The sequence below is a fragment of the Bactrocera dorsalis genome, chromosome 3 (assembly GCF_023373825.1).
Source record: "Bactrocera dorsalis isolate Fly_Bdor chromosome 3, ASM2337382v1, whole genome shotgun sequence".
Taxonomy (NCBI): Eukaryota; Metazoa; Arthropoda; class Insecta; order Diptera; family Tephritidae; genus Bactrocera; species Bactrocera dorsalis.
Window position 1 is genome coordinate 8037365 of NC_064305.1, and position 11183 is coordinate 8048547.

General features: G+C 28.2%; 1 protein-coding gene across 1 annotated transcript in view; it reads right to left on the bottom strand.

The window, feature by feature from the left end:
• LOC105226902 (zinc transporter 1) overlaps positions 1–11183 on the bottom strand; it is a 254752-nt gene that overhangs the window by 220329 nt on the left and 23240 nt on the right. The gene's annotated exons all lie outside the window — the stretch shown is intronic.

The window sequence follows — 11183 nt, forward strand, 5'->3', positions numbered from 1 at the left end:
ATTTACGCTTTGTAGGCAGTTTTGAAGGATGCTGCTCTCAAAAAAAGCTACAAATGAATCACTTCAACTCTCTCTCTCTCTCTTTCTGCAAAGCTCTTTTTGATTTTTCGACTCATTAAAAGCACTCACTGAGTAACCTCTTCAACTGATTTTCACAACTCTTAGAGATAGTTTAGAAAACGATTGCTTTTGTTGTTGTTGTTGTGACAGAAACATTCCTGAAGTAATTATGAATAATATTGCTGAGTTAACAGTCCTTGGCAGAATAAAAATCCGAGCCCGTTCTGGTTACTTAGACCCGACTGCCGTGAAAATGAGTGAAGAGAGTATGAGAAGGCGAATGATGTTACCTTTTTTTAGTTTCTTTACCTTTTTCGATTCTTAACTTCACTATCTGCTTAACATTTCGTTCGCCTTCTTAACATATGTACCTATAATTCTCCATAGGTTTATGTAAAATATACCATATATCCAAGGATTGTTCATTCACACGACTAAGGTACGAAATGTCTAAAATCTCATCAAAACCACTACTCTGTTATGTATTAATTAATTAATACAAAGGTTACAGGCAAAAACCACTTAAGTCGAGTTAATACAAATTAAAATTATTCCATATTTTCTCTGTAGATAACTTTGTTATACTATTTTTAGTAATTTTGTAAGAAAATTATAAAAACTTTGTCATTGGATGCCAGAAAATCCATTTCAGTCACCATTGTAATCAACATTTACGAACTCGAAAGTGCTTAGTTTTGGATTTCTTTTAACAGAGCTTAAGATCTTATGGCGCTTAATTTCACTTATATAAGTTTCTCTGAAATATTTGTCGGAGACCCTATAAAATATGTATCTAAATGATCAACGTGACGAGCTGAGTCGATTTCTGCTGTACGTCTATATATAATCGAAATAGTCCGTCAGCTTTCGAGATATCGAACTGAAATTTTGCTCACATCCTTTCCTCACCAAGAAGCTGTTCACTTCTTGGAACCGCCGATATCAGTCCACTATAGGCTATAGCTGCCGTACAAACTGAACGATTGGAATCAAGTGTTTGTATGGAAAACTTTTTCATTTGATAAGATAACTTCACGAAATTTAGCATGGCTTATTTTCCTAGGCAATGGTGTAATCTTCAAAGAAATTGTTCAGATCGATTCACTATAGCATATAGCTACCATACAAACTCACCAATCAAAATCAAGTTTTTGTATGGAATTTTTTGTATTTGTGAAAGGTATTATAGGTTTTATTTTTGTATTTTTTTTAAATTTTATTATTGATTTTTTATTTTTTTTTTTTGATATTTTTTGTATTTTTTTTGATATTTTTATATTATTTTTGGATTTTTTTTTGTATTTTTTTGAATTTTTTTTTTATTTTTTGCATATTAGTTTTTTATTTTTTCTTTAGAAATATACAATAGCTTATTTTTGAAACCGCATTATTGCAGCTATTTGTTGGTAGCGGCAAAAATTGCAATAATACAATACAGACTTGCAGTCGACACCATTTGTATGTCGCTTTAATGGCTTCACCCATCAAAGAAAAGGCATTAAGTAATTTTAAATGCTTTTAAGTATCTATTATAGGTTTGTATGAGTAAATGTCATAAAATTGGAATATTCATACTTTAAATGCAAAAATAATGTAACGAAATGCGCTGAGGCACCTTACTGACACACAAACAAACATTCGATATACGAGACAGCCGCTTTGTGGAGGTGGAGGTGTCAAATTGTTGTTAACACCGGGTGAGGTGCACGAATATGTCATTAAGTTCTTACTCATATGGCTTGGATATGAGTGTTGTATTTAAAATTATCTTGCTGCCGTTGAGAAGGTAAAAAATATAAACAACATTTATGTATATCTACAATTTCTTATATATTTGTGGGTATTTATATATTTACACACATATTCGCTTGTCTTTCTATTTCGATAATTTCGAAAAAATCACGAAAATCATTTTCAATTCCTTTGCAAACAAAAAATTTGTATTATTGACGTTTTGTGTTGACCCACATAATTCTGCATATATTTTTAATTAAAATTTAATTTTATGCATACATATGTACAACAAACATATATTTAAATGGGTATGCGGTCATACCAATAATAATAAGCCGGTCATCAAAAAAGCAAGGGTTGAGATGATTATATCTCACCTTCTTCCAAATAGCTGATGCAGCTGGCATCTGGTAAGATACTTAATCTCGCTGTATAAAATCTTGTAAAGTGTCTTACAACCATTGAAAGGTCGACCTTGCTGAGAGCAAAGAGTTCCCTGAACATCCGTTGATAGTCGTCTAGCGCTTGCTGGTTTGGTCCGAAACCTCACACTCCAGTAGTGAACCTCAGTAAGCCAAAGCAGCTTCTATATGTTCCCATTATGCTATTTTGAGACTGAAGTGCTTCCTAGGTATCCTAGCACGCTCATCAGCCTTAAAGTTTTCTGCAGTATCGCTGTAGTCAGGCACCTAAAACAGTCTAGTCATGACATAAATCTATGCAAGAGGTAAGGAGATAAGGAATCTTAACATACTTTCACTACTTTTGAGCGCACAATCAGAGAACTCAGGACTAATATCGCTATTTTACTATTACAGTTGATCCATATGTTGAAAAGCTTCGCACCCCTCTCTTGTAGTGAGTTCTTCTCTCCCTTGCCTCCTCGAGAGTATGTGAGCAGAAGAGCGACAGACAGTGATAGGTCAGAGGCCGGGTAATCCAATAATTTTGGAAAAGCGTGCGGGGGTTCCACTATGGCTAGCCTTACAGTCATTTAAGTGCCCAGTTTCTCTGAATCTGAGTTCAAGTAGGGTTCGTAATGCGCCGATTTTTATGAGTGTAATGTTTTCCTGAGTCTTCCACCAAACAAAAATTTCGTAGAAAATTATATATTTAACTATAGTTACATAGAGCCAGAGAAACTACCTTTAGTCAGAATCGCCACCTTTTTCTAATGGGTTCTCTGCAGCTGTATAGGGCAACCGATGATCTCTTCAAAAGATGGTAGATGAACCTCCGGTATTTTTATACTTCCTTGTGAATAAAACCAGTACAGTCTTGCTATGCATTGTTAGCTTAGGTCTTCTTATACCGGCCGGCTATCACGCCATATACAGACCTACTGACCCTTAGTAATGTCAGATAGAGGTTCAGTTTTATTTGAGATGAGGAATTCGTCACTCAAGACCTCAATGTTGTTTGCGAAACTTAAGTCCAATCGTCCAATCCTTTGAACTCCAAAGCTCCTAGACAGTTAATTCGAGTTCTAGATAGCGCTGGACAAATTCATAGGATGAGTTCTAGCGTCTCTCTAATGTCTACGCCTCTGCACGTTCGATATGTATCGTAATCACTTATGCCCATCCGTCTAGCATGTGATGCCTCTAACTTGTGACCTTTGAACAGGCCAATAGCCGTCCGGCAGTTCTTTTGAAATTGTGTTATTAAGAAGCAAACGAATTTTCCTAAGGGTCGCTGGTACATGATATTGGCGATCCTGCATGTACTTAAGATATTCACTCTCGCCCTGTTCCGCCTCTTGGCCCTTTCGGAAATTTCGTTGTATAAACGTCATTATCAAATGAGAAATCATGCGAACTTTGAAGCGAATTTTAAGCATTTTTATTAGAACATAAATTTAGACCAAATTCCAAATTTTCACTTAGTTTAGTACACCCCTAATATTCATAGTTCATTAAATAAATTTCACCGTTAGCGTTTTGTTGTTTCTTTTTTCAAATAATGTGGGCGTAAGGTCGTTTTCGCATTGTCACCTCATTTTCAAGTTGTCAAAAATAAATTCAAATCTCACTAACACACACACACAGATTTCTTCGTAGAAAACTTGCACACGTGTGTTTTTGTTCTGAAAAATTTTCCAACTAGACATTTGATGGTGGCATTAAGTTGAAGATCGCGCTAATTGATGTCCAGAAATGCAATTATTAAATTATTTTATACGCGGCAATTTAAATTGTAGTGTCTGAAGTAAAAATATGCCAAAAATATATTTTTGCAAAGAATTTCAAAAATTTGGAAAAATGCCATTCTTGCGGATATGTTGCAAAAATTACTATGTAAACTATATATAGATATATGTACATCTGTAGATGCATGTGCATGTTCGTGTATATTATTTCCATATTTTATTTACAGAAATATATTTTAATAACTGAAAAATTGTAAATTCTTGGTTTTATTATGATTCTACGGAAGGTGTGATTTCTTTCGACGAGATTTTAACACTTGAAACGCCCCAATGTTGCTGTGCAGCGAAAATTCTTCCGCGTTTGAAAGTATGTAGTTGAAGTCGTTCAGTTTTAGAACCGTATCTGTGAAAGATTCGTAAATTCTCTCAATTTCAGAACAATTTAGTGTTTTCTAAAAGTAACGAGAACGGGTATTTTATAGACGAATTAAGGTCGGCGGTATTTTGGTAAAGCAAATTAAAGATCGGTTAAGAACTAACTATAAATGCTAGATTCCCTTCAACAAAACTGAGTTTCGAGTTACGATTTCAAAGCGAAGTCTCAAAGCGTGGCGAAGTGTTGACGGTAAATTAATTTGCTCGCATTTAGCTTGTCATAAAAGTAGCAGCCATACACGTTGGATCTCCTAGAACTTTTATGTTTTCAAGCATTCTAGAATGATGTGAATAATTTCAAAAATTAATAATGACGCCATTTTAGTTATTATGCTATTAATCTCGCTTTATTTTCTTTTAATTTTAATAAGTCATTTTGAGTTTCAAAGAGTTCTGAATAATATGAAATATAAAAACAAAAACAATTTTCAGTATATTTTTTGTCATTTTTTTTTATGAAAAAATTTGTTTCGTAGAAAAAAAAATATATACACTTACATATGTATGTATGTATATATTCAGAAATATATATATATTTGTTTTTCTAAGAAACAAAATTTTTGATAAAAAGAAAAAAATGTGAAAAAATATATAAACAAATAACAAGCAACCGACTGTATTTCGCGAACTCATATTTTATATACCCAAAATGTCAAGACATAAATTTTAATAAATTGAAACTGCTTTTTTTGCGAAATTTGTTTTTTGACATAAGAATTAATAGAAAAAGTTGTCAACGTTTGAAAGAAAAATTTCCTAGAATATAAATCTGTTGAGTTCAGGGCAAATAAGAAGTGAAGTGTTGAAAAATGCCAAAAAAAAATACAAATTTTTTAAAAATATCAGAAAAAAATAAAAATAAATTAAAAAAAAAAATAAAAAATTTTAAAAATTAAAAAAAGAGGAAAACAAAGAAGTAATAGAAAAAAATAAAATAAAAATTTTTTTAAGATTAAGTTACAAAAATATATTTTTATTAAAAAAAAATTATTTAAAATAATTTAAAAATTATTAAAAAGTTAAAAAATTACGAATTTATTTTATTATTTTTTTGAATTATTTTTTATTTAAACAAAAAAATATTTTTGTAAACTAATTAAAAAAATTTGTTTATGTAAAAACAGAGAAAAAATTAAAATCAATATTAAAATTAAAAATTCTAGAGAAAAGATTAAAAAAAAAATAATTTTAAAACATTGAAAAATTAGGAATTAAATTTAAAAATATAAAAAATTACAAAAAAATTATTGACGAAAATTTTAGAGGAAATAATAATTCTGAATGGTCATAATTTCAGAATATTATTTTCTCTAAAATTTTCTTCCATAATTTTTTTGTAATTTTTATTATTTAAATTAAATCAAAATATTCATAAAAATAAAATAAAATTTTTTGAAAGTTAATATAAAATTTAATTGATTTAAAATTAAAATAATAATGATTGTTGAAATTTTAATATTTTTATAATATAACTCAATTCAAAAAAATCATATATCTCGTATGTAGAAATATAAATAATATTGTTTAATTATAAAATAAAAAATTAAAAATAAATAGAAAATAAAAAATTAATAATAAAGGAAATTTTAATATACAATATCATGAAAATATTTTTATATAGAAATAATTTTCTTTAAATTATTAAGTTTTAAAAAAGTTTGAAAATTTTTAATAATACAACATAAACAATTTTTTAATTTTTAATTTTTAAAATTTGTTTAAAAATAATACTAAAAATAGCTAAAGTAAAGAAGTAAATTTCAAATAAAAAATTAAAAATGATTTAAAAAAATGTTCATATATGTACATACATACATATCTACATAAATGCAAAAATAAAAGCAAATTTTTTTACACACTAAAATTAAAAATAAATGTTTAACCTAAAAAAAAATTTAACAAAAACTTTAAAGGACATAATAAAAAAATTGTTTTAAATTAAATAATTAAAAAAAATAAGAAAAAATCTATAAAAAATATTAATAATTAAAATTTTAATAAAAAATTAAAAACTAAAATTTTAATAAAAAATTAAAAATTAAAATATTAATATTTTTATAACTTACCAAAACTTATTAAAAAAAAAGTTTAATTAAATAAATAATAATTTGAAACTATCAAAAAAATTGTAAAACAATTTATAAAAATTTGAAAAACAATAATAATTGAACTTTTAATATGTCTCTTATTTAATTTAAAAAATATCTAATTAATATAAATTTTATTAAGCATTAATTTTCTTATAATAATTACACTTAAAAAAAATTCGAAAATTTCTAGCATTCATTTTCTGTTTATCTTTATATATTTTTATATACATACATACATACATATATTTTTCCATTTCAAATATAGAATTTGAAACTAATCCCCAACTGTTCGCACTTGTTTGTACAACTAATCATTTCGCCGGCACGCCGCGCTCGCAGCAGCCGCTATAATTCAGCAATTTTACTTGGTGCTTGGGTTATAAATTTGTTTGCCCCAAAGATGGATGCTTTCGCATTTTATGGAATAATAACAATTTCGAAATTTTTATGTGCCACTTTCAAAGTTCGATTCAACCACAAATGAGGCATGCAACAACAATTAAGAATTCGCAATTTGCCATAAAGTGATTATTTTTATTTAGTAAATGCGAATTTTTATGAGCTTATGCTTTCAGAGATTTGTGGCGGCAATAAAAGTGTGCTTCCTTAAAAAAGGGGAAAATAATTTAATTAAAAAAGCAAAATAAGTTAAAAAAATGTAAGAAGAGAAATTACAAAAAATATTGGAAATAAAAAAATTAAAAGTAAATAAAAAAATTTAAAAAAAATTAAAAATTAAACAAATTAAAATAATTTTAAAATTACATTTTTTTTTTTAATTTTTGAAATTTTAAAATTAAAAAAAAAATTTAATTTAAAAGTTTAATTAAAATTTTTTTTTTTTAATTTTTGATTTTTTTTTTAATTTTTGAAAAAAATTTTTAATTAAATTTTTAAATTAAATTTTTTTTTAATTTTAAAATTTTTTTAATTTGTTAAATTTTTAAATTTTTTAAAAAAATTTTTATTTACTTTTATTTTTTTTAGTTATTGAAGAAAAATTCAAAAAAAAATTATTAAAGAAAAATTTAAAAAATAAAATCGAAAAAGTGTAACCACAAAAATTAAAAGAATTAAAAGACTTTAAAATATTAATATTTTTGCATATATTTATATATGTATGCCTACCAGCAGACAGACGTGCAGTCATATTATATAGCACATATTATACATACATATGTATGTATATCTTAGATTAGCGACGACAAAATATTGGCATTCAACACCCACTCTTGATGACGTTTTTACAATCGAAATTTTGTTTGCTATTTTCTCACATATCAATGCATATTCATACATATGTATGTACACACATATGTACATCCTTTTGCTTATATGCATACTTATAGGAGTAGAGGTTTGTTAATGTGTGCTTTCGGAGAGATTTCAATTTGTTTAAGTGAGAACTCAGACAAGCGATTTATAAATTTGAACAAAATAAAAATAAATTAATTTCAGTAAGAATAATATAGAAAAATGTAAAAACTAAAAATATTAAAAAAACGAAAAATAATACAAAAATGTAAATTTAACATTTTAAGAATAAAAAATAAAATAATATGAAAGCATAAATTAAGAAAAACGAAAAATTAAAATAAATTAATCGATATAAAAATTAAAAAGAAATACTTAAATAATAAAAAATAATAATATTAAAAAAAAATAATAATTTTATATACAAATACTTTAAACTTAATATTTTAAAAATAAAACTTATAAATTTTTTTTGGATTTTTTCTTCTATTGACAAAATACGAAATGACTTTTTCGACTAACCAATATATTGGTTAAAACCTTTCGCAGAACTGGGCTGCTTAAACGGCTAAAAGACGAGCTTAGGTCTTTCGTTCTTTAACAATAGATCCATCAGAATCCCATTGAGCATATTATACAACACTTCCTTAACTAAAACCTCTTCATTCAGCTTTCTACTCTTTTCGCTAAACAATCTGCCACTCGCAAAAACATTCAACAGGTGCGTCTTTCATAAGAAATATCGCTTTTTAAACACTGCACGACAGCTGGCACAGCACTCCTAGTATAAACATTAAGGCGCACAGGTTTTCCAACAACTTGCGCTACACTTTCCACATCATTCCCAATCCTAAACGTTAGACAAATATTGGCTCATTAATCCATTTCATTCATTTAAATCGCCACATCTGGCTACTCTGGACAATGTTTTCATTTGTTACTCGACTACATGAAGTCATTACTCAGAAATTAATTTTTACAAAACTTTCCTGCCTCTTCGTTGGCAGTGCCTCATATTGTATTGTTGGTTTTCAACTCGTTTCTGGCACTGCCAGTATAGCAGCAATGTTTATTTACAATAGTTGGAACTGCGAACAGCTTCGAAAAGAAAAAAAATAATTAAAATTTTAGATTTCGCACACTTCTGAAAATGGATTTCCGTAATAACATCGTCAGTATTTGGGGTCGATTTATCAATGAGGCATCACAGCTAGCGAGGAAGGCGGATCAATGACGCCAGGAATGAGTGATGAGTCGATTTGATTTATAGATATATTTATATATGAATAGTAAAGGCATATGTTTATGAATATGTATATGTACATATATATAGTGTATACATATATATATATATAAACTTATATTATTTTTATACAAACAATTAGCACTTTTCATGCTAAGCGCTCCTTCGAGGTGCTGCTTCGATTGATTGAAACATTTTGGTTATATACATATACATATGTAAGTATATTAATATATGATTGTATATGTGTGTTTCAAATTGAAATTACAACTATTTGACTTTGCTTATTTTCACTGCAATTATGTGCTTCCACAATTTATTTATGTTATGAGTGCTTTGTGGCAGCTTGTTTTCCTTTCAGGCAGTAAATATTAGTTTGAAATCTCAATGCCTTCACTTTTCCTTATTTATTTGCATATCTTGATTTATTTGAAGCGGATTTTCAAGGTATTTAGACAACTTCGGGTGCATGGCACTGCTTAGAAGCTACTAATTGCATCTTAGAACAAAAGTTTACAAAAAAAAAAACATTTTTCAATTGAAATAAGTGATAAATATTTGTACTTGATAAACCATGGAAAAGATAAAATGAACACAAAATTATAATAAAAATTTTATTAAAATTAATTATTAAAAATAAAATTATTTTATTTTATTATAAAAATAAGGAAAAACGTTGATACCGGCTGTACTTAAGTTCACAGGTGCATTCCATATCATTAAACGATCTGAATCTTGATTTTGATGGATCAGTTTGTATGACAGTATATGCTAGTAGTCTTATCTAACTGATTTATTCGGAGATTGTACATTTTTCGTAATACTTCGTGTCAAATTTTGTGAAGATATCTTCTCAAATAAAAAAGTTTTCATACAAGAACTTGCTTCCGATCGTTCAGTTTGTATGGCAGCTATATGCTATAGTAGTTCGATCTCAACAATATCTTGTATTAATATAGCATTCTCTTCAACAACAATTCCAGCAAAATTTTGTGAACACATCTCGTCAAATAACAAAGTTTTTCATACAAGACCGTGATTGGGATCATTCAGTTTATATGGCAGCAATATGATATATTAGTCCGATCTGAAAAAAATTCTTAAGAAAATATACCTTTGCTTTAGTTTATAATCCATGCCAAATTTCACAAAAATATACTTTCAAACAAAAAAGTTTTCCATAAATAAGTTGATTCAGATCGTTCAGTTTGTATGGCAGCTATATGCTATAGTAGTCCGATATCGGTCATTTCAACAAATTAGCAGTTTTTTGAAAAGAAAAAGACGTGTGTAAAATTTCAGAGCGACATTTCAAAAATTGGGGGACTTGGAGGACAGTACAAGGAAGTCTGAAGCTGGAGTTTATAGAGAGTTTCTGGCGACCGTTTATGAGTCATAAAATTCCTGAAAAATTTGTGCACTCCTGAATTGCGATCAATTTTTTCAAAAACGATGCGATTTTTGTTGTTAAGATCGGAAAGGGAGTAACTAATTGTTACCCTATCTTATCAGACCGTAGAGCTCAATCCCGCTCTATACGTTTCTAATCTTTTATTAGCGTTAGTGGGAGTAGAAATCTGAGAATCCTGAACGATCAAGTAACCTAGTCTATGTGGAGATGAGCGATAATTGCTGCAAGACGTATAATATTTTAATAGCACTTCAGGGAGGACATTTTTCCTTACCTTTTTGTGGCGTAAGACATTTTCTGCTGAAAGATCTGAGACTGAGAGATAAGTCTTGAGATTGAAAATTCTCGAGTTGTGTAGTTAAAGTAAACTAGCTTTATCTTCATAAATGCGCTGAATTTTGGAAAAACAATATAAAATTCTCGAACCAAACATTTTTTTTCAGAATTGGTACACAAATATCAGCTGGCAACATTTTACGTTGAGTTGCTGGTTGAGTGATAGAATATTCAACATTTTTGGTAGCTAAGCTTGCAACTGTAAACTTGAGAGCTTTCACAGGGTGTAGGTAAGCACAAAAAGCTCACTGGGATATTTCAATTTATTTATTTAAAATTTCAAAATGTTGAGCGTTTACACAATACAGTTATAAATAAATATACATATATATGTCTATCCAAATATATATCGATATGTTGGCATTTTGCAACTATTTGAGATATGCAAATAAATTAGACTTGCGAAATGGACAGGAAAGGTTATAAACCAAATGAATTGAATATCAAAATATTTAACTCATAATGTGATTT